This window comes from Nicotiana sylvestris, chromosome 7, assembly GCF_000393655.2.
Source record: "Nicotiana sylvestris chromosome 7, ASM39365v2, whole genome shotgun sequence".
NCBI lineage: Eukaryota > Viridiplantae > Streptophyta > Magnoliopsida > Solanales > Solanaceae > Nicotiana > Nicotiana sylvestris.
In genome coordinates, this window is record NC_091063.1 from 163,248,825 (window position 1) to 163,274,200 (window position 25,376).

Below are 25,376 nucleotides of genomic sequence, written 5' to 3' on the forward strand. Positions count from 1 at the left end.
CTGTTTCCAACCACCGGTCAACATGCAAGTTCGAAGCAAATGAAATGCGTCAACAAACAAGATGCAGCAGGATGATCTTTTTTGTTTCAGGTTGCTTTTCCTAGACGAGCCCAACCCCTGTGTTGAGCCCCCTAAGTCAAATGCAACGTGATGCAAATAAACGTTTCCTACTAGGGATCCGACATGAAGTCATGTTTTACTAAGTTTCAAAACTGGGTTTTGTTCTAGACCTGACTTACCCGAGCGGACAACTCGAGTCGAGGAGGGGGCTACGTACGGGGACCCGCGGGATCGTCCGGCTTTGTAACTTATCCGAGCCTCTTTCTACTTGGGTATGACACTAACAGAATAGGGGGTCTCAAACCAGTGAGCAGTATCCCCGGAGGTAAGAAGAAAAAGGTTCGGCACAGTTTATATATACAGTCAAATAATATCAAAGTGGTAACACACATCATTTGCATATGAAGCACGTATCTCATGACAATATCAGATAATAAACAAAGCCAAATAAAACAATTATTCTAAGCTCAAATTTCTAACCCTAAACCAGTGGTTCAGGGAAATGTGGTCCCCAGCAGAGTCGCCAGAGCTGTCACACCTCCTTTTGGCCGCCCCCGTGAAGGGTGAAGGAGTTTTTCCAATTAAAGGACAATCGAAACGGGATTTGTTTATTTATTCCAGAGTCGCCTCTTGGGAGATTTAGGGTGTCCCAAGTCACCAATTTAATCCCGAATCGAGGAAAAGAATGACTCTGTTTAACAGTCCGCGAACCAGAAATCCGGATAAGGAATTCTGTTAACCCGGGAGAAGGTATTAGGCATTCCCGAGTTCCGTGGTTCTAGCACGGTTGCTCAACTGTCATATTCGGCTTGTTTATCTGATTTTATACAATTATGAGCTCATGTGCAAGTTTTAACTTTTAACCGCTTTTGTCATCATTATTATATCTTTTTTTTTCTTTTTATCAAGAATTGCAACATCATGGAAATACATCTCCAACCACGTCACATCAATGCACCCGTGGTTGCTGGCACATTTCAACTCTATTGAGATTTGGATTTGGGTCACATAAATGTGCACCCGAGTTTTAAGAAAATTAAATTATTAAAGGCGCGCCTAAAGCGACTAGCGTATCATTTACTTTGGGTAGGGCCGAGAAATTTTGCTAAACGGTCCATCCCGAAGTCTAAGCAATTTCAAAGCAAATATTTAATGAGGGCCCCACAATTTTATATTTTTTAATCGGCGAGGCTCATCTCATTCTTATTTTTTAAAAGGAATTTGCAACGTCATGGACATGCATCTCGGACCACGTCACAATCAATGTACCCGTGATTAGAGACACATTTCGACTCCGTTGAGATTTGGATTTGGGTCACATAAATGTGCACCCGAGTTTAAGAAGGTAAGATTTATTAAAATGTGTGCCTAAAGAGATTAGCGTATTATTATTTTGGGTAAAGACGTGGAGTTCGCTAAACGGCCTATCCCGAGTTCTAAGTAATCAACACATACATTTTGTGAGGGCCCCGTAATCTGTGCGTTTTATTTGGCGAGGCTCGTCTCATTTTTATTTAAAAGGTCGTCCTATAGTGGCTATGTTTTCTATTGAGTTTGTCTCTAATAATGAAAGAAGAAGAACGGTCCAACTTTATTTACATGCTTACAAGTTAGTTATAGTCGGGTTCCGAATATGATTTGCAAAATCCGAAACATGAACGCGTATATGGGCAATCATTTAGATATTATGGGCCTGGACTGGACCTGGGCCATCCTTATTCCAATTGGGCCTAGTTAACTTATTTTGTATATGTTTGACATTTATAAGGGGGCTGAAATGTAAAGTACTGCTTGTCTAATCAAGCAATATTCCTACCAATTTGAAAACAGACCATTTGTTTAAAGAAGCAACTATTGGGTACCTAACATGCTTATTGACAAACAATAATGAACTAATGGAACATGACTACTACAACATTAGTCCCTTTTAATTATAAGCAAAACATAGAGTTCTCCAACTAAATGATATGTATAAAGGTTCAGTTACATCACAGTTAACTACATGGTTCTAGTAGAGAAAGTGAACTATCATACATACAACTAATGTTCAGTATATTTCTAAAGTGAAGTCAAAATAACTTCAACTCTTCATTTTTGTATTCATGCTTCAAATTTCAGCCTACATTGATCAGTGTATCAGTTGTGTACCTGGTATAGGAAAGCAAAAGAAGAAGAGGAATGATCAATGCAGTAGTAGCATACACAACAACAGAAAACAGTAATCAACAGCAACACAACCCAGCAGTCAGATTTTTTAAAACCAATAGCAAACCTAGCAAAAAAAATCCAATAATAACCAGTAGGAGACACCAGTGACAGATTTAAACCAAGCAAAAGACCAGTGAACTTTCAAACCAACGGAAAACCAAGACACTCAACTGAAACAGTGTTCAACAAGTAGAGAAACCAGGACATACTAAGTTAAAACCCAGCAGTATCCCAACAAAACAACCGGGTGCAAGAAAGTAGTAGTTTCTGATTTGTCAAACACTCAAGAAAAGCAGCCTGAAACTCTTTAATGTAGAAGTTCAGCTTTAACACTCTATCTCTCTCAATTTCTGATGTCCAACCAAAGGTGGAAAGATCAGCCTTGTTTTTGCTTTTTTTTTCTCTCTCTTAAAACTGTCCAGCCCCTTCTTAACTCTAAATCAGCCTATTTATAAGCCAGAAATGGCAAGCCCCCAGGCTGCCTTTCCCCTCTGCCCATACCCCTTTAAACTAATCAATAATGCCCATGCCTAAATGTCTTTTCTTGATGGCCACTATATTGTTCCCCATGCTTGTCCTATTTGTTTTAATCAAGAGTCATGGGAGGGGTTATAGTATTCAAATAAACTCATGCCCTTATGTTATGTACCCCACTGTCAATTAAAATAAGTTTAACAAATGACCCCTAGGCAGGCCTCAACTTTACAGCCTATTAACATGCTACTAAACTCCCAAAATTACCTCTTAACCCTTGCATATTACTATATTACCCTAACTCTTAATAGTCAGTATATAAACCCCTCTAAATTCAACTAATAACTGAATACTAACTAATCAGCTTAAACTCAATACTGATTTCAGGTTGGTCTATTAGATTTCTACAGCTATACCCAACTCTCAGCCTAAGTTCAGCCAACGATTCAAACTCAATCAAACAAGGGTGACAATCAAATGGTATGAGTTGGTCATATTGGGAGCCAATCCTGACCAACTCAAAACCAGAATGCAAACAGGCAACAGTCAACAAGCTAAGGCCAAAGCAATAATGAACAGGCTTCCATAGCAGACTATGAAGATCATGAGGTTACTGAACGAATGAGTAGTCTAGTTCAAAGACAAAACTGAACATATTCAACAGGTTCATTATAAGTTAGCATACAGATGTGGTGCTGGCAAACATACATGGAGGGTATTAATGAGCTAATGTCCTGTTTCCTCTAATTTTCAAATAAATTAATTGACGACACTTATTTAAACAACTATACAAGCTATAATAGACAGCAAACAATCAATAAAACACACAAAACAAACTAAACATTACCTCAGGATTCACAGACTTGACAGAAAAATCAAAACAAACTAAACTAAACATGAAAAACAGATAGAATTCATAGGGGAACAAAAGAAAGGGAAAAATTTACCTCAGGGATTCGAAATCAAAATTGACCCAGGATCGAACTCAGACTCGACCATTTTTAGGGTCGAATGGACTTTAATCAAAGTGTTCTCAACTGAGAACACCTCGGTTAAAGTCTATTAGACCCCGATCTTTTTGTTGATTTGGACATACCTCAACTTTTGGTCTTTTTAGGGTTCTTTATGGTCTGATTTGGGATTCGTTCAGCTCTTGTCAGATTCGAACTGAACCAACGATGTTTAGGGTGTGAGGGAGGTCAAGAGGTGTTGTGGTATGAGTTTGGGGTCGGTAGGTGTAGATCTGGTTTTTGTTCGAACCTTCAAACGAAGATTCGAGACGATGGGGAATGATTCGAGGCAAAAGGCTAACGGATTCATGTTCAGGGTGGTTGGGTGCATCAGGGGTGTTATTTTGGTAGTCATCGGAGTCGTGGTTGCCGGGTTTACGGTGGGGGAATCCTAAGGCAGCTAGGGTTTGTGAAGGGGGTTTCTGGGTGGGGACGAGGATGAACAGTAAGCGATGGGGGGTTTGGTTTGGGGCGTGGGGTGATGGATTGGGTCTTATATACGGGGTGGGTGGTTTAATCCTGGCCGCTGGATCAATCAAGATCGATGGCCAGGATTAGGGGAGTTAACCAACACGGCGTCGTTTGGTTTAAGTAGGGGGGTCGGTTCGAACCGGGAAACGGGTCGGGTTCAGGTAACGGGTAAGGAGATGAAATCCTGGCTGTTGGATCGATTTAATCCAATGGCTCTGATTAATAGGGCCAATACGACGCCGTCTGAGGCGTCTCAAAGCTTGCCCAAATTGGACCGGATCTGGGGGCTGTTTTGGGCCTGGGTTTGGGTCCAACTAGGGTGGCCCAATTCCGATTTCCTTTATTTTCACCCATTTTCCTTCTTTCTTTAATTATCAAAATTAAACAAAAATCCTAAATAAATTATAAAATCAAAAAATAAAATTACACACATATTATTTAACACCTATAATAATTAACACACAATATTAAAAAATAAAATCACACAATGACAAGAAATACACGTGCATATTTTTTGTGATTTTCTTTTAACCAAATTATGGTTAATTAATTCCTAAATGTACCACTAATTCCTAAATGCATGCAACATGTATTTTTGTATTTTTAACTATAGCAAGGCGAGCATTTACGGACAGAATAATTATTAGAACGTCACGCAAATTCTCAAAATTGTACCCGAAGGTAACTTGTTTTACTTTTTCGATTTCTTTTGGAGTAGTTTCCGCGAAGCAAAAATTCCGTGCTCACACTTTGTATTTGAAAAAGTGTGCTGTAACTCAAAATCCAAAAAAAGAGGTTTCGCGTTTTATATTCCTGTTAGAAGTTTTCTTTAGAATACTAATTCTTTTAAGGTGGTTTTCCTTTAGAAAATTAATGTCTAGAACTCGAAATAAAAATTGCTGTTATATTTCCTTTTAGTATTGTGAGCACGTGATTTTTGTTTACACGACAATTACTCCAAAAGAAATCGAAAAATAAAACAAATGGTCTTGTTGTACAATTTTTTGGAATTTACGTGGCATTTTTGGTAGTTATTTGTAGTTTTGTCTGTGATTGTTTAGTTTTATCAAATAAAAATACAAAAAATATATGTCGCATGTAAGTTTAGGATATCGTTCTACTATTAGGAATTAATCAAACCATAATTTGGTTTTAAAAGGAAAAATCACAAAATATGCATTTTTTATTCTATTTGTTGTCATTGAGTGATTTTATGTTTAATGTGTGTGATAATTGTTGTTAAGTGTTAATTAATATTTGTGTAGTTTTATTTTTGATTTTACAATTTAATTAGGAATTGTGCTTAAATTAGAAATTAAAAGAAGGAAAAAAATAAAGGAGTTCAAAATTGAAGAAATCCGGATTTGGGCTTAAATTTGAGACCAAGAATCAGGCCCTTTTCATTTCATGACCCAGTCCGGTTCCCTGATCTCTATGGCCTCACCAAACGACGTCGTTTAAGGCTTATCAGATCTGGACCGTTGATCAAACATATCTAACGGTCCAATTCAACTCCCATTTTAAACCAAACGACGCCGTATAAGGATATTCAATCGGAGCCATCCATCTTGTTCAATCCTACGGTCCCCAACACACCTCATAGCCCGACCCATTCCCGTAAAAAACCGACCCAGTCTCCTCTGAGACCAAACAACGCCGTCCCCTTAAGTGGAAAGATCAAGGCCGTTGATCATCGATGATCCAACGGCCAAAATTCAACCCCCCGTCCCGTATATAAGCCTTCCCCTCTCACCCCCGCGCCCTAAGCCAGACCCCCCCTCCCTCGTCTTCATCTCTTTCAGAGACTGAACCCAAACCCTTTATAACCCTAGCGCCGCCCCCCCTTTCCCTCACCATAAACCCGGCGGCAACGATGCCGGTGACCACCAGACTAACACCCCTAGTACACCTCGACCCCCTGAACACGGATCTACAAACCATGGGTCTCGAATCTTCCCCCACCGTCTCGAATCTTCGTTTGAAGATTTGAGCCGGACCCCAACCTATGCCAAACCCCCCAAATCCATACCCATACCAGGTACCCCCCTGACCTCCATCGTGACCAAACCAAGCTTGGTTTGGTCCAAATCTAACCAGAAAACCCCGAGTCCCAAATCAGCCCTAAGAACCCTAGAAATCTAGAATCTGAGGGTTTTGTCCAATTAAACGAGAAGGTTGGGGTCTAATAAACCTTAATCGAAGTGTTCTCAGTTGAGAACACTTCGATTAAAGTCCGTTCAACCCCAAAAGAGGTTCGATTCAAAATCCGAGACATGGTCGTCTGATTTTCAATTCTTTAAGGTATTTTCTTTTTCTTTTCCTTGTCAGTTCCATGTTATTTGTTTTGTTAATGTTTGTTCATGTGTTTAAATGTCAGTTTGATTTGTTTTCATTTTTTTTTTGTGTCAACTATTCTGTCCACCTTGCCCAGACCTTTTATTTGGTCGAATTTTTTCTCTATTCATTGATGAGTGTATGTGTTTAATTATATAATCGATTGAAATGAGTTTCGATCGATTAATTAGTTCCCAGGGCAATTCTTTGTTTTGACAGTACAATTTGAACCCCCCTGTTAATACTGTTCGATTCTGATTCATTTGGTATTGATTGAATGTATTGTAATTCGCGTAGTCGATTCGATATATGTCGTCAATTAGTTCCAATTTGGAATGGTAATAATTTGACTCGTCCTGTTGATTTGTTTACTGAGGTTTGTTTTGAATCAGCTGAGAATTGATAACAACCATTTGCAGTTTAGTTGAATCAAAATCATCTAAGGATTGGTTATAGCTGCAGTTTTGATATAGGTCCCAGAGTTTAGTTTTGAATTGATATGAAAGTGCTGGCATGTTTACCCATTTTAGACCTTGGGCAGCATGTGCTGTCAGGACATACTCCTGCTGCCCATACCCTTTTAAACTAATAAAAGATAAACCTTTATAATAAGGAAAAGGGGGCTGTCAGGGGAATCTCATGGGGATACTTTTCTTTTAAGTTTTGAGTGGAAAAACAGAAGGTTCACATGGGAGGGGATCAGTATTTTATTGGACTAACAGCTGGGGGGGAAAAGGGTCGGTGTGTGGCAATAAAAGGGGAAGAGGGCAGAACATCAGGGACAGAAGAAAAAGAACTGAAAAGGAGGGGGGAGCTTCTGAAACAAAAAGAAAAAATACTGCTAGACTGTTTCTTTGCTTTGAATTTGTTCCCCATTAGAAGTTTAGCTCCCATACCTTTTTTTAAGACCAGAACATAGTTCTCTTTGGTTTTCAAAGGAGAAACCCTGTCCAGTACTAGAAGTTTGGAGTCTTTTGACTCATTCGAACCCCAGTAGCAAGTCATTCTATTTGTTCTGATTCATTTGGGGTTTGGCTTGGGAGGTGCTGGATTCATTGTGTTGAACATATTTGGTCAGTTTGGAGTCATCTCTGCAACTCTATTTGGTTCTCAAAACCATTCTGAAATTTGGTTTGGCCCGCCTCTGTTGCTTGGAATTTCTGTCATTAATCTCGATTGATTCAGAGATTTCACTGTGTTGCTGAACCTGTCTGTCACTATACTACTGCTGCTTCTACTGATCTTCCTCTTCTTCTCACTTTCCAATTCAGGTACACATTTGAATCTCACACTGATGTAACAGTAACAATGAGCATGAAATGAAAGACGCGAAGAATTTTTCAATCATTTGGTGTTATACCTATAGTCTTATAAAGTGTTAGTAGATTTGTGTAATTCTTTAGGTTGTAACTCAATAGGAAAATACAGTAGGTAGTTTCGTACTTAATTGAAACTTAGTTTGTTTAAGTATTGTGATTTACAGTTGTTTAGTTGTACGTATGATATAATTATGTAATTCGTGGAATGCACGAGTAGTTAGTATATCGATAACTAGACTTCATTTTTAGTTATATTTTGTATGTATAGGGTAGACTGCTACTAACCTTGTCAAACGCAATATAGCTTTTAATCATTTGAGTTAACTCTGTCAAAATCGGATTCCATTAGGCAGTTTATAGGACAATGTTCGAATCCCATTAGTAGCATCCTCTAGTAGTTAATTCCATTAACCTATAAATTCAACTTGAAGAATGTTTAGTGTGAGTTTAGCATTTTATTAATCTTGTATGCAATTTTCTTTATTAAATTAAAAGCATGTTCGCTCATGGAATAAGGCATGAAACAATTCCCCGCCTCATAAATAATTAATCCGATAATTAATAAGAGGCCGGAACTGGCCAAGCATGTAATTTAATTAGCGTGTATTTTCTTTCTTTCATTTTTAGAGACAAACATAATAGAAAATGTAGTCGCTGTAGGTTTATCCTTTCAAAAAATGAGACGAGCCTCGCCAAATAAAAATGCAAATTGCGGGGCCCTCAATAATTGGTCATAATAAAATACTTAGAATTTGGGATGGACTGTTTAGTGAATTTTACTGCCTTCCCCAAAGATAATAACGCATTAGACTCTTTAGGCGCGACTTAATTAAATTACATTCTTAAATTCGGGTGCGCATTTATGTGACCCAAATTCAAACCTCAACGGAGTCGGAATGTATTAACAGCCACGGATGCATTGATTGTGACATGGTTCGAGATGCATTTTTACGACGTTGCAATTCTATAAAAATAATAATAATAAAAGCGGTTTAAACTTAATAAAAGCACATAAGTTATAACATGTATTAAATCAGATATTTAGCCATTATAACAATTTAAGCGACCGTGCTAGAACCACGGGATTCGGGGGTGCCTAACACCTTCCCTCGGGTCAACAGAATTCCTTACTTAGAATTTCTAGTTCGCAGACTTCATTTGAAAAGTCGAAAATTTCCTCGATTTGGGATTCAAGATAAACCGGTGACTTGGGACACCGAAAGCCAAACCTTTCCCAAGTGGCGACTCTGAATTAAATAAATAATCCCATTTCGAATATTGTCACTTAAATTGGAAAAACTCCCTCGCGCATTTTACCCTTCGGGGCGGGCGTGCAAAAAGGAGGTGTGACAAGTATATTAAGACTAAACATTCAAAAAAAAAGATATTTTCTTTTAGTACCTCTTTAACAGTTTTCTTTAAGACATCAATTCCAAAAATTCAAAAAAGATTTTCTTTTGAGTTTCTTCTTTGGGAAATTGATGAAAAATGATTTAAAAAAATTCTTTTATTTTCACTAGAACTTTAGGACATTGTACATAGAAGAAAAAACAACATTCTTTATTTTTGGTTTATTTGCAGAGTTTCTCCCTTAGATATTCAAATTGAAATCCAAAAATATTTTTTATCTTATTCATTTCTCATTTCGAAATCTTTCTACAAAGATATCAAATAAAAATTCAAAATATTTTTCTTTAATTTATTGTTTAGATTTCTTTCCTAAAAAAACAGAATCAAAAAATGTTTTTCTCTTGTAGGTTTTTTTCTCTTGATAATTTTCCATAGAGTATTTGTTTCAAAAAGAAAAAAAGGAGAAAATATATGCTCGAGTTTAGAATACGTTATAGAACATTAAGTCTAGAAAATTAAAAAAAAGAGGATTTGCTACTCTTTTCTCATTAGAGTAGTCATTAAGGCAAAAAAGAAAAAAAAAGAAAAAGAAAAAGAGAATGTTAGTTTGTTTCCTTTATTCCTGATTTTCTCGAACTATGCGAAGATCTGATTCATGCGGTGTCATGCTACGTAGGCAACCTACATAGGGTTCGATCAAATCATTTTTTCTGTTTAAAGAAAAAGAAAAAAGACGGAAATAAAAAGGGGGTGAAATTATGGGATATGAGAAATGATAGGAAAGAAAAGAGTGATAATTAGAAAAAAAGAGGAAGGAAAATGAGTAAGCAAGTGCTAGAAAAGGAAAGAAAAGAGAAGATTGAAATAAACAAAATTGGGATGATGCCAAGTGACCTTGTGACACTCGAAGTCATTCTAGAACCGTTAATTGGTGTTAGGTGCATTGCACACAATGTGATATTTGCAGCTGTTAAATGCCCTAACGCTAACGTGATGACCTCATTTTGTTCCTTTTTGTTATCTCCATTGAGCAGAAGGGCGGTTGGTTTGTGGTTCTTAAGGTAACTCATCCATACAACACAAGGTCAAAGAGCAAGGTAGCGATGACTAGCAAAGACTTGGACACAGGAGTTGTTGACCCGTCAAGGGAGTTTGTGGAGTCAGAGTCTGAATTGAAAGAGGAGGTCCAAAGGTTGAAACAGCAGATGGCAGAAATGCATCAGTCTTGGATCAGAGGGCATCCTCCACCTTCATTCCCCACTAACTACAGTGAAAATCCTGCAACTATCCCACCACTATCACAAGCCCAGGTTCCCACTACTGATATCTCCCCACAACCTTTTCACACTCCACCCCTCAAAAATACATCATATCCCGCTCCTTTGACCACTTATGCTTTTGTAGCTCCTCAACTAGTTACTTTTACTCGATCTTCTAGCGAGACTGTGTTCAAAACCCCCGATGCCTAACACTGTGCTCCAGAACCAATTTTCAAGGCCTTGGGACCGTACTCTTACGCTCCTCATTTTGAGCCTCCCGATGAGACTGCAAAGCCTACTAAGACAGTGGAGAAAGATGAGCTATCCATAAAGCTGAAAGGGTCTAAAATGCTAAAGCTTAATTTATATGATAGACGTGGAGATCCAGTAGCCCATCTGGGAGGTTACTGCAGTGAAATGAGAAGTGTTGGCAGGAAAGATGATTTGTTGATGGCATATTTCAGTGAGAGTTTGATTGGGGCAGCTTTGGAATGGTACACTCGTCAAGATGTCAATAAGTGGCATGTATGGAATGACTTGGCTCAAGATTTTGTTCGACACTTTCAGTACAATCTAGACATTATCCCAGACCGCTCCTCCCTATCTCAGATGGAAAAGAAACTTGAGGGAAGTTTTGGGGAGTTTTGGCTCAGATGGAACAAACAAGTTGCTCGGGTCAGTCCTCTGATTGATAGAAAAGATATTGCTGAGCCCCGCCAACGACGGGATCCAGTGGGCATTCCTGCTAAATGTTTTCAGCCTCAATGTCGACCCCATGGATATCCTCGTGCTCCAAATAATCCTCCCCAATGCTACTTATCTCCACAAAATCCCCAAAGTCATATCTCACATTCCCAGTACCCTATCCGCAATGCATCGCCACATGTTCCACACCCATGAGACCCGCGATGGCTAGCACCATTTCCGCAAATATCTTACCCTCCTCCTCAAGCATATCAACCACCTACCAGTAAAAGGTTTCAACTGAGGCCAAAGTACAAAATGAGAAGGCAACAACAAAGAAAAAAGTCTTTTACTCCTATTGGAGAACCATATGCCAGTCTGTTCCAAAGGCTGAGGCAATTGGACATGTTGAAGCTGATTCAGATAAAAATGTCGAACCCTCTTTCAAAGATTTTTGATTTTTCTCAAAGGTGTCCATATTGCTCTAATGCCCCGGGGCATGACATAGAAAAGTGTGGGCACATACCCCTTGACCTAAATATAACACTAAAACCCTAAACCTATAAAAGGGAGCTAACCCCTAGACCTAAGGATTCATCAGCAAAAATACAAAAAATAGGACCTATACACTAAAGAGGCTATCCGCCGTTTTGGAGATAAGAAAATGAAAGAACCTAGATCCCTAACGAGCAGCTGAAAACACACAAAACTAACGCTGGAGAAAAACAGAATGCCAAAAAACCTAAGAGAAAAATAAGAGATCAGCCGCGATACTTTATGGAAATGGGCTGAAATATACGGAAAAAACAAAAAATGAAGATAGCCTAAAAGGGAAGACCTATACAGACGGGCATCCGTCCTTTTCTGAAAATGGGAATACACATTTTAGACCTTAGGACCTAAAGGCTAGAGGAGAACCTGCCATTGAACACTGTAACACCAAAGGACCTTCACCCCCGTTCATTTCAATCAGCAATTAACGTTCTTTCACCAAAATCACGAAGCAACAACCATTTTTTGTATACTTAGACCCATCAGCGTACCAAGGACACCCAATCTTCTTTATCGACCAAAGAAAACGTCCAGATCTGAATTCAAAATGAGAATGTTGGATTGAGTCGAGTTCGTCGAGTTCGTTGGGTTTGTTCAGTTCCGTTCGAGATTCTGACGAGGTTCTGGCGCTGCTACGTTTTCTGTTCGCTTGCCTTGTCTGTTAGTCGAGCTTCAAAGCAGTCTCGTGGAGTTTTTCTTGGTCGAGTTTTGAAATAAGCAGCCAAGCAATTGTGAAGTGAGTCCATGTAATTGTCGCAAGTCAGTTAATCGGAAAGCTCTAACTGAGGTTCCATTCTTCAATCCTCTACTCATTTTATTCTAGTTTAATGTTAATTGTTGGTTTGGTGATTTAATTCTGTGATTTGTCTAGTTGGTGATTATGTTTGAAGTTGTTCATGTAGTTATCTGCTCGCATGTTACTCGAAATATTTGCAGTTGAGCATGATTTTTATTAAAATAAAGTTGTGGGTTGTAGAAATTCAAAAATTTCTAAATACTTAGCATGATGAGAATTTTCCATTGCTGTTGCTTTTTCGTAAATGTTCCAATTATGTATTAAGTTCAATATTTGTCGTCTGCTTCTTCATATTCTTGTTTGGCAGAATTTTGATAAAAAAAAATCGTAGCGTGGCTTTTGGGTGTACATTTCATGTGACCCGGTCCTAATTTACAACAAGGTTAAATAGAACGTGTCGTGATCACGGGTGCATTTCATGTAATGTGGCTTGCGATATGTCTTAAATAACCTTGAAATAATTCCTCAAATAAATAAAAACGGTTATAAAAGTTAAAAAATGCATAGGTTTCAAGGATGTAATTAATCAGATAATTAGGCCAGTGATAATAGTTGAGCGACCGTGCTAGAACCACGGAACCCGGGAATGCCTAACACCTTCTCCCGGGTTAACAAAATTCCTTACCCGGATTTCTGTGTTCGTAGACTGTAAAACAAAGTCAATCTTTCGTCGATTCGGGAATTAAGACCGGTGACTTGGGACACCATAAACTATCCCAAGTGGCGACTCTGATCTTAAAAAATAATTCCATTTCGATTGTCACTTAAATTGAAAAAAACTCCCTTATACCCTATTCGGGGGTAGGAAAAAGGAGGTGTGACCGGGGGTAGAGCATTGAACTTGGGGGATTACTCCCACATCTCATACCAAGAAGAATCCACATTCTTCAACCGATACGAGGCTATTTCTAAGGTCTCGGTCTGGCTTGAAACCCGTTATCAACGAAGGATCCAACTTTAGAAACTTATCTTTTTGGTTTCCTACCTAGTATTTGGTACCCGCATTGGAGTCCGACTATATTCAGATTCGCATCGCGTAGGGTCCCATTCGGGGGAAAGCGCTCCCTACCAAGGATTTTTCCATACCCAGGGCTCGAACTCGAGACCTCTGGTTAAGGGGGGAGCAATCTCATCCACTGCACCACATCCTTTGATGGTAACTTTAGAAACTTATCAATCATAGGGCTTGAGTAACTTTAACAAAAATGACATTTTAGCTTATACAATATTGAAGTCTATATAAAAAAAGTGCAAAATATTTATGAAAAGGGAAGAAAGACCGCCTACTCATTAACAACAGAAATATTTTTGAACTTTAAATTAAATTACTCAAATCTTCATATTAATAAATAAACTTTTTTAAAACAAGATCCAAGGTAATATATAGAAAACACATAGCTAACATCTGATTAAATTAAATTAATCATTACTAAATATAAATATTAATAAAACTTTCCAGCCTCCAAATGCGATACTAATTTCATGTTAATAACAAATTTAAACACATATTCTCATACAAACCACAGAATCAACTTCAATCAATCTATTACTACTTAGATTCACATCATACCTTGGCTACTTGTTAAAACAAAAGTTTCAGATCAATTCGCATTTAAAAACAATAGACATGAATATTTGATAAAATATGAACAAACTACTGCAAATCTTATAACCTGTGAACATCTAGTTCAATCTATCACTTTAGGCTAAACAAAACAACAATTAACATATGTAAATACTACAAACGGAATCCAGGCTTTGATGATCATTTATCAGCACTCAAACGATTATAGATATGCAATTCAAAGAGATATCAATCACTTAGACTCAAACATATCACTGCAATTTCATAGATCTTATTTGGATAGCCTAAATATTTCAAGTTACAGTAGAATAAGTAGAAGAAGTACCTTGAAATGCAAGCTGTAAGAAGAATAATATGAATCAAAGAAGGAAGTTCAGCTACAATTGGATCAACGAACAACAAACATCAGAAAAATAACCCAGAATGGTCCTTGAAGAAACCAGAAATATAGAAGAACTAGAGCTTTCGAAACAGCTTCAACTTTTAATTGTTTGGAGTATATAATTGACCTAGAACTCTACTACTTTTTTTTTTTTGTTTTCTAAGCTTTTGTTTTTGCTTTTCTGATCTGGATTTTTGGGATTTTGAATTCCAAAACTTGTTTATAGAGAGCCTACTGATATGTATGAGTTCTCATCTGTTTTTTTTTGTGTGTGTTTGTGAGCATGAAGAAAATGTGAGGGGAGAGTATCTTTTATAACTAAAAATCAGGGCTAGTTTCTTAAATTTTTATTCCTTTTAATCCTTGTTCTTTTCTGTTTTTACCTCTAACAGCCCCCAATACCTGACCTATTTCCCACTTCTTTGATGTTAAGTCCGTTTTTAGCCTTCTGGAAGCTTCATAAACAGTTACACAATTATTCCCTCAATTACCCCTGTAATTCCCTTTTATTTTCTCTATAGGTAACACCCAAAGGCTTGGGCTTAAGCCAACTGGCTCATAATCCTTATTTCCTTTCCCAACTGGAATCTAAATTTTGTGGGCCTGTCTTTACGATAAAACAAGCCCAAAATCTCTAAAGCTAGACCAAACGGAAAGCACACTTAAAATTCAAGTTGGACTGAAAACAAAATTAACTAATGGTTAAAGTAATTCAATACAATTAAGCTAATTAACACATACAATCGAATAAACTTGAACAATTAATTATTAATTAAATCAAATGATTAGCTAATCATGTTGGTATAGAAATCACGGAGGTACAACAAACAGAGTAAAATACAGAAAAGAGGAAGAAGAATATACCAATCGGCTATACACCCAACGATGTCAAAGAAATTTGGTAAGCAACGCGAAGTCCGACAAGCAAGGACTCCGGCCAGTAATAGGGATTGTAACATGAGAACTCGTCGAAATTTCTTTGATGGCTAGTGCTGCATGTTACAACTCTCATCACATGCCAAGAGAAAACGAGAGAAAAATCAACAACTTTCATTGAGAGCGTTCGATTGGTGTTAGTCTCAAACCCAAACAAGGCATATTCAAGGAAGAATCGAAAAGGGGATGATTTGGATTTTCTCGAATTCTTAGATCTACAAATCGTTGGGTTAGATGAGTTTCTCGGGGAAAATAACGATGGATTAGGGATGAAGATGGTATAAGGAGCATGTGGTGAAAACTTGGGGTCGATTAGAGGTGTCACGCCGCTGTAAAGCGATTTTCTACGGCGGTCAACGTTGCGGCAAGTGGTGGTGGAGTGGTGCTAGGCAGCGGAGACGATTTCCGGACGCCCAATAGAGGGATTGAAGAGGTGGGTATTGGTTTTGGTGTAAAGATCAATTTTCTATTTTATTAAAAAGGAAACTTTGATGAAACTGCATAATTTAGATTTCAAACTACGTAGTTTTGGGGTCTCTAGGTCTAAAGATATAGACCGAGTATTGGACTGGGTTGTGACGACCCGGCCGGTCGTTTTAATAATTTATGCCTTGATCCCCTATTAATTACTTTCTCCTAGTTTATTTCTTCTATTTTGATTTACCGAGAGGTTCGGTTTTGAGTTTCGGAGAGTTTTGGGACAATTAGTCCCTAAACGAGAGCTTAAGTGTTGGAAAGTTGACCTTAATCGGAACAGTATGAAGACGGCCTCGGAATGGAAATCTGATGGTTCCGTTAGCTCCGTTGGGTGATTTTGGGCTTAGGGGCGTGTTCGGATTGTTTTTTTGAGGTCCGTAGCTAATTTAGGCTTGAAATGCCGAAAATTGAATTTTTGAAGTTTCCGATTCGATAGTGAGATTTTGATCCGAGGGTTGGAATGGAATTCCGAAAGTTGAAGTAGCTCCGTAGTGTTTAGTGTGACGTGTGTGCAAAAATATTAGGTCATTCGGACGAGGTTTGATAGACCTTTTGATCGAAAGCGTATTTTTAGAGTTTTTTGGGGTTCTTAGACTTCAATCCGATGAAAAATAGGTGTTTTGATGTTATTTTGAGCGTTCCGAAGATTGGAAAAAGTTTGAATGAAGTTATGGGATATGTTGGTAGGTTTGGTTGAGGTCCCGGGGGACTCAGGATGATTTCGGATAGTTGGCGAAAGGATTTTTGGAGTTTGGGAGTTGCAGCTTCAGCTGGTTTCTGTCATAACTGCACCTGCGGTTTGGGTTTCGCAGGTGCAGAGCAGCAGAAGCAGCGGAGTAACCGCAAAAGTGGAAATGGAGGAAAGGCAGTAGGGACCGCAGAAGCGGAGTCTTCACCGCAGAAGCGGCCCCGCATCTGCGAAAGGATAACCGTAGATGCAGAAATCGAGCCTTAAGTGAGAAGTTGCAGATGCGATCATGGTTCCGCAAAAGGGGGACCGTAGAAGCGGTCATCGCAGATGCGGTAACAGCTGGGCAAAAATATGAAATTTCGAGGGTTTAGTTTCAAAAGTTGAAAATTCGATTTGGAGCTCGGGAGAGGGTGATTTTGAGAGGAAATTGAAGAGGAGATCATTGGGTAACGATTCTTTAATCCTTTCTAGTTATATTCCATCAATATATAGTTAGTTTCATCATTTAATTTCGGATTGGAAATGAAAATTGGGGAAAAGTTGGAAGAAAGTTCTTAGACCTAAAATTTGACGTTTGAGTGGGAATTTGACTTTAGATTTGGATAATTTTGGTATGTATGAACTCGTGAGAGTGTGAGGATTCTAAAAATATAAATTTTACCCGATTCCGAGACATGTGCCTGAGGGGCATTTTGGTTATTTTACCTAATTTCGCGTATTAGCTTAGAATTTCTTTGTAGAATCAGTTACTTGAAGTGTTATTTACGTTATGAAATTGAATTGAATAAATTTGGGCTGTCACACCTCCTTTTTCCGCCCGACAATCGAAACGGGATTTGTTTGTTTATTTCAGAGTCGCCGCTTGGGAGATTTAGGGTGTCCCAAGTCACCAATTTAATTTCGAATCGAGGAAAAGAATGACTCTTATTACAGTCTGCGTACCAGAAATCCGGATAAGGAATTCTGTTAACCCGGGAGAAGGTGTTAGGCATTCCCGAGTTCCGTGGTTCTAGCACGGTCGCTCAACTGTCATATTCGGCTTGATTATCTGATTTAATACATATTGAACCTATGTGCGAATTTTAACTTTTAACTGCTTTCGCCATTATTATTTTTTTAACAAGAATTGCAACATCGTGGAAACACATCTCGAACCACGTCACATCAATGCACCCGTGGTTGTTGGCATATTTCAACTCTGTTGAGATTTGGATTTGGGTCACATAAATGTGCACCCGAGTTTTAGGAAGTTAACATTATTAAATACGCGCCTAAAGCGACTAGCGTATCATTATTTTGGGTAGGGCTGTGAAATTTGCTAAACGGCCCGTCCCGGAATCTAAGCAATTTTAAAGCAAATATTTATGGAGGGCCCCGCAATTTTGTGTTTTTATTCGGCGAGGCTCATCTCATTCTTATTTTTTAAAAGGGATTTGCAATGTCATGGACACGCATCTCGAACCACCTCACAATCAATGTACCCGTGATTGGAGACACATTTCGACTCCGTTGAGATTTGGATTTGGGTCACATAAATGTGCACCCGAGTTTAAGGATATAATTTAATTAAATCGTGTCTAAAGAGTCTAATGCGTTATTATCTTCGGGGAAGGCAGTGAAATTCACTAAATAGTCCGTCCCAAATTCTAAGTATTTATTATGATCAATTATTGAGGGCCCCGCAATTTGCATTTTTTTTTGCGAGGCTCATCTCGTTTATTTTAAAAGGACGATCCTATAGTGGCTATGTTTTCTATTGAATTTGTCTCGAATAATGAAAGAAGAAGGACGGTTCAACTTTATTTACATGCTCACAAGTTAGTTATAGTCGGGTTCCTAATATGATTTGCAAAATCCGAACACGAACGCGTATATGGGCAGTCGTTTAGATATTACGGGCCTAGGCCCAATGTGCATAAAGTTAAACTCGGCCTGGGCCACCCTTATTCCAATTGGGCCTATTCAATGTGTTTGATATATGTTTGACATTTATAAACAATTGGGGGGGGGGGAACTGAAATGAAACGTACTATTTGCCTTAATCAAGCCATATTCCTACCAACTTAAAACAGGCCATTTGTTTAAAGCAGGAACTATTGGGTACCTAACATGCTTCTTGACAAAACAATAAGGAACTAATAGAACATGACTACTACAACATTAATCACTTTCAATTATAAGCAACACACAGGGTTTTCCAACTAAATGATATGCATAAAAGTTCAGTTACATCACAGCTAACTACATAGTTCTGTTAGGGAAAGTAAATTATTATGCTGACAACCTATTTTTCAGTATATTTCTAAAGCTAATTCGAAATAACTTCAGCTCTTCCAACTTTCTTTGTATTCATGCTTCAAATTTCAGCTTATATTTACAGTGTATCAGTCGTGTACCTGGTATAGGAAAGCAAAAGAAGAAGGGGAATGATCAGTAGAATAGTATGTAACAACACAGCAACAACAGCAACAGAGAGGCAGCAACACAAAGGCAGTAAACAGTAGTAACCACCCAACAGTCAGATTTTAGTTATGAACAGCAGTCCCCGTAAAGAAAAATCCAATAATACCCAGTAGAGAAACCAACAACAGATTTAAACCAAACTGAAATCTCGTGAACTTTCAGCAAACACCAAAATAACCAGCTGAAACAGTGTGATACCAGCAGGGAAAACAAGGAAAAATAAGCTGAAAACGCAATAGTGTCCCCGACAAATGCAGGCTAATCAAAGAAGGGAAATAGATGCAGAAAAGCAAACTTCTGACTGTTGTGTTCAAAAATCATACCCTCTTTTAACTCTCTATTAAACTGAAATAAGGCTGGCCTATTCAAGGCTTGAAAGTCCAACCTTGTTTTTGCTTTTCTTTCTATCTCTCAACACTCAAGGCTGTCCAGCTCTCAACTTAACTGTCCAGCCCTTAAACTTGACCTTCTAACCCTTTAATTTCTATTTTTCTCTAACCTTAAACTCTGATGTCTAACCCCTTTCTCTACCTTAAATGAGCCTATTTATAGGCTAAATACAAGCCAGCCCTAGGCTGCCTCGTTTCCCCCCAGCCCTCAACTCTGCCCATACCCCTTTATTCCCCATTATCATATGTTTTGTGCCCCAATGGTATGGGCAGCTGACAATATTCAATTACCCCCATGCTACCAAGTTTGGTTCCCCACTATTGCATTAGTTTAATCCTATTTCAGTACCCTATTGTCAGCTCACTTAAACTAATCATTTCTGCTCTTTTCACACCCCCAAACTACCCCTGTTAGCCCCCAGTTATTACTGTTTTACCCTGCTTCAACAGCAGGAAATTGGGAACTTCTGAAAGTTCAAATTCAGGCTGCCCTAAACTGAGTTCTAGCCATTGCATTGCAGCTACAAACCATTCACAGATAATGTCAATCAACCAGCTAAACGACAATGATTCGATCAACCATATGAAGCTATTAGAATCAGAATATTTGAACATTTAGTCCTATAAAACTAATCGACGACGTTTATCTAATCGACTACACTAATTATAACACAGAACAATCAGTCGATCAAACAAACAACATGAACGGGGCATCAACTGCCTTCAACAACTTTGCACGACATAGGGAATCTATATGAATTATCTATTCGATGATATTAATCAAATTGAAATATGTATATCACCATACGTATTCAAACATAAACAAAAGAACAATCGACCAAATAAAAGGTCTTACGAAGATGGAGAACAAATTGGAAGAAAATATCAGAAATACCAAACAAACTAATTAAACATGCTGACAAACTCAAACAACATTTAAACAAAATAGAAAAGAAAAAGGGAACTCACTCTGGAAGCTCAACAACAGACGACCCAGGCCTGAACTGGATTTGCCCATTTGAGGTCGAACAAACTTTAATCGAGGTGTTCTCAACTGAGAACACTTCGATTAAGGTCCATTAGACCCCAACCCTCCGTTAAAACTGGCCGGACTCCCAAAAGTTCTTGTGTTCTAGGGTTCGAACAGTTCGATTTGGGGCTTGAGGATTTGTGGGTAGATTCGGACCAAACCAAGCTTGGTTTGGTCACGAGTGAGGCCAGGGTGGTGACTGGTGTGAAACTGGGGTGGGTTGGTGTAGGTCAGGGTTGGGCTCGAATCTTCAAACTAAGATTCGAGACGATGGGGGATGATTCGAGGCAAAGGGGTAACAGATCCGTGTTCAGGGTGGTTAGGTGCATCAGGGGTGTTACTTTGGTGGTCACCGGCGTCGTTGCCGCCGGGTTTATGGTGAGAGTGTATGGGGGCGGCTAGGGTTTGGAATGGGTTCGTCTCTTGAGAGATGATGATGAACTGGAGGTGAGGGGGGTGTGGTTTGGATAGGGGGCGCGGGGTGTGATGAAGGGCTTATATACGAAGGGGAAAAATGGATCCTGGCCGTTGGATCAAGTGAAATCAAGGGCCAAGATCCCTTCACTTAAAGGGAACAGTGTCGTTCCACCCAAAAGGAGGTCGGGCTGGTCTGGGGTTAAATGGGTCGGGCATATGGGGATGGCCTGAGGCCGTTGGATGGGATTGGGTTAACGGTTGAGATCAGATGGCCCTATACGGCGTCGTTTGGGTAAGTGAATGGCCTAATCTGGACCGTTCATTTGAATCAATCAATGGCTCAGAATGGGGGATGCTAATACGGCGTCGTTTGGGGGTGTGCCTGGGAAGCCTGGGTTTGGACTGGGTTGTGGTAATTGGTTTGAGCCTGATTTTTTATTTAAATTTTGGCCCAAATCCATTCTTTCCTTCTTATAATTAACCCAAAAATTCCTAAAACCCAAAATTAAACTACACAAATATTAATTAACACCTAACAACAATTATCCACGAATTAAAACTTTTAATAAAATTACCATGACAACAGATAGAATAGAAATGCGTATTTTTGTGATTTTCGCTTTTAAAACCAAATAATGGTTAATTAATTCCTAAATGTACCATTTTCCTAAATGCATGCAACATATGTTTTTTTTGTATTTTTTAATTATAGCAAGGTGAGCATTTACGAACAAAACAATTATCAAAACGTCACACAAATCCTCAAAATTGTACCCGAAGGTAACTTGTTTTATTTCTTTTCCGATTTCTTTTGGAGTAGTCTCCGTGAAACAAAAATCACGTGCTCACATGGGCCATTTGTATTTGAGTACTCGTGGCAAGAGTATGGTTTCTGATTGATTATTGAGCCGGTTCGAGGTAAGTGGCTTGTCTAACCTTGTGTAGGGGACCTTTCCCCTTAGGTTTTGGTATATTTGTTAATTGAAATGCCTTATACGTGAGGTGACGAGTGCGTACTTGTGCTAATTGTTGGAAATCCGATTTTTATTAAGTAATTACTAGTATGTTTCCTTTCCTGTTTTTATTACTCGCACTATTAAGCCTGTTGTAACTTAGGAAGCATGTCTAAGTGATTTAATTGCTTTATTTGCTCAAACTGCCTTACCTGAATTCTGTGCAGCATGCTAGGCTAGAATTACTTGTTGCCTCAATATGAAATTTGTCATTTCTGAATATTTTCCTGTTGCTGCTGTGTATTTACATTGGGACTACGGATGTGGGATTCCGGTAGATACCCCTTGTCTCTTTATTTAGGACTATGGATGTGGGATTCCGGTAGATCCCCTATGTCTGTTTATTTGGGACTACGAATGTGGGATTCTGGTAGATCCCCCTACACAATTATATGGAACTACGGGACTGCATCCGATAGATTCCTCCAGTACTAGGTATTTATGTTTGGGACTACGGATTGGGATTCTGGTAGATTCCCGTGCACTGATAGTTGGACTACAGGACAGGATCCCGGGAGATCCTTCGGATACATATGATGGACTACGGGACGGTATCTCGGGAGATCCACTAGATAGATGTAATTGGGACTACAGGACGGTGTCACACCTCCTTTTTCGCCCGCGCCGCCCAAAAGGGGCGCGGAAGGGAGTTTTTTCAATTAAAGGACAATCGAAACGGGATTTATTTATTTATTTCAGAGTCGCCACTTGGGAGATTTATGGTGTCCCAAGTCACCGGTTTTAATTCTGAATCGAGGAAAAGAATGACTCTGTATTACAGTCCGCGCACCAGAAATCCGGATAAGGAATTCTGTTAACCCGGGAGAAGGTGTTAGGCATTCCCGAGTTCCGTAGTTCTAGCACGGTCGCTCAACTGTCATATTCGGATTGATTATCTGATATAATACATGTTGAACATATGTGCGAATTTTAACTTTTAACCGCTTTTATCATTATTATTATTTTTATCAAGAATTGCAACATCATGAAAATATATCTTGAACCACGTCACATCAATGTACCCGTGGTTATCGACATATTTCGACTCTGTTGAGATTTGGATTTGGGTCACATAAATGTGCACCCGAGTTTAAGAAAATAAATTGTTAAAGGCGCGCCTAAAGCGACTAGCGTATCATTTTTTTTGGGGTAAGGTCGTGAAATTTGCTAAACGACCGATCCCGAAGTCTATACAATTATTAACCTTTTTTGAGGGCCCCGCAACTTATGCGTTTTATTGGGTGAGGCTCATCTTATTTATTTTAACATGATAATCCTAAAGTGCCTACATTTTTTCTATTAAATTTGTCTCTACAAAATGAAAGAGAAAAGGTCCTAATTTATTTACATGCTTATGAGTTGTTATATTTGGGTTCCGAATATGATTCGTAAAATTTGAAAATGATGCAAGCAGGGCAGTCTGTTGCCAATGCGGGCCCACCCAACATGTATGGCACAAAACTGGACCTGGGCCATCTCATTCATATGTTACTACCTAGTTACATTATACTAGGCATGTTCACAGTTTGTCAAATTAAAAAAAAAAACTTGGCAATCTAATTTTAATCCTAAACCATTTACATGCTGAAATTAACCAATAGTATTTAGCTAAACAATATTCCTACAAGTTCCGAAATGATCTATTCGTTTAATGAACTAACTGTTGAATGTTTAAGAATAGTCTAAATCAGCTAACATGTTTTTTGAGACATGATAATCATCCAATAATAACGAATTAACTAGACAGAGTTACTACACAATTTATTTACTTTTTAGGCAATATATAGATAGTTCATCCGCTAAGCTACCGTCAGATGTTCCACTATATATATTAAACAGCTACATGATTCTGATTAGAGTAAGCTAAATAATGTATATATACAAATAAAATTCAGAATATAATTAAGATAAATTCAGAACTTTAACTCTTCATTTCATATTCATGCTTCATGTTTCAGTTTATAGTAATCAGCGTGTCAGTTGTGTACCTGATATTGGAAGCAAAAGAAAAGGAAGATCAGCAGAAATGTAGTAGCATACAACAACAGCAACACCCAACAACCAGTAACAACCAGCAACGAGAAACCAGTGACAGATTTTAAAATCAAGATAAAAATCCAGCAAACCAGTGAAGTAGTGGCAAACAACCAACCAAACTCAAGGAACAAATCAAACGAAAATCCAGAGACACCAACAACAATTAACAGGCAGAAGCAAAGGGAATCTTTTCAGATTGAAAGACTAGTTAATGTTTAACCCTTAATTTCTGAATCCGTATATCAGAATATTTAGATTGTATATCAGGTGTATACTACTCTCTCTTTAAATTTCCAGAATGTTTTTATTTTTTTTATTTTTTGGAAGTCTTAATATTTTCGGAATTCCCTCTCTTTTCAATATCCACCCTCTTCTATTTTATGTCCAGCCCCCCTATTTTATAGCCAAACTCTCCTTATTTAAATTAAATCCTACTATCTCCTACCCATCCCCCTTTTAATCCCACTACCTAATGTTTTGTCCCCCACTATATTAAACAAATATTAATTCCCACTAACATATATTTTTCCCTTATTTAAATCACTTATTACCCCACTACCGCATGTTTTGTCCCCCACTATATTAAATAATGTATTAATTCCCCACCATTATGTCTTGTCCCCCACTACGTATTATTTTAATATTATTTAAATATTATTTAATCTTAATGGACAGAGCATTCAAAATAAAAAATTGTTCAGATTTTCAATTCCAAAAATACCCCTTTGAAATTACTGAAATTACCATTTTACCCCTGAAAATACTGCAATTGACCATTCTACCACCATCAGCTATAACCAATTCACCTAATCAATTCTAACCAAAATACAGCAAATATAACCAATTCTTAATCAAATTCAATCAAAAAATTCAAACTAAATGATGAACAACAAAGAAACAACTGGAATTATTTTGACTGAACAATATTTTTAAACAACAAATCTACTTTCAGATTCAACAACAATAACAAACAAGTATATTCAAATCATTGAGCTCAAATTCAAATTAAACTTAAACAGAACAAATAAACGGATTCAAATCACTAATCAATAATCAATTGATCTTCAAATTAAATCTAACAACATTACAACAAAGATGAATGATTCAAACTAAATCAAAAAATTAAAAACCAAAACATAAGCTCACATTAAATCACTGGATTAAAAACGAACTTCAAACAAAAAAATGAACACGAATTAAATCTATATTAAACAACAAAGATGACGGATTCAAGTTATCAAACTAACATATTTTTATATTAAAACTAAATCCTTTTAAATTAATAAAAACAAACTGAAGAAATAATTAATTGAACATCAACTTAAATCTAACAACATTATAATTAAACTAACAATTTCTACCTAAAAAATAAACAAGAAAAAATGAAACAAACTGAAGAAAATAAAAAAAAACGATAAACATGAACAAAAACAAGAATC

The 25,376-nt window shown here is 37.9% G+C and overlaps 2 long non-coding RNA genes across 2 annotated transcripts; one reads left to right on the plus strand and one right to left on the minus strand.

The window, feature by feature from the left end:
* Positions 1-1,967: 1,967 nt before the first annotated feature.
* On the minus strand, positions 1,968-15,968 carry LOC104243991 (uncharacterized). Its single transcript, XR_715338.2, has 2 exons — positions 14,428-15,968; positions 1,968-2,208 (listed from the first exon to the last, which is right to left on the minus strand). It is a non-coding gene; the product is annotated as an uncharacterized lncRNA (long non-coding RNA).
* LOC138872674 (uncharacterized) lies at positions 11,544-24,253 on the plus strand. The gene is made up of 2 exons (XR_011401181.1): positions 11,544-12,508; positions 23,859-24,253. It is a non-coding gene; the product is annotated as an uncharacterized lncRNA (long non-coding RNA).
* Positions 24,254-25,376: the final 1,123 nt, after the last annotated feature.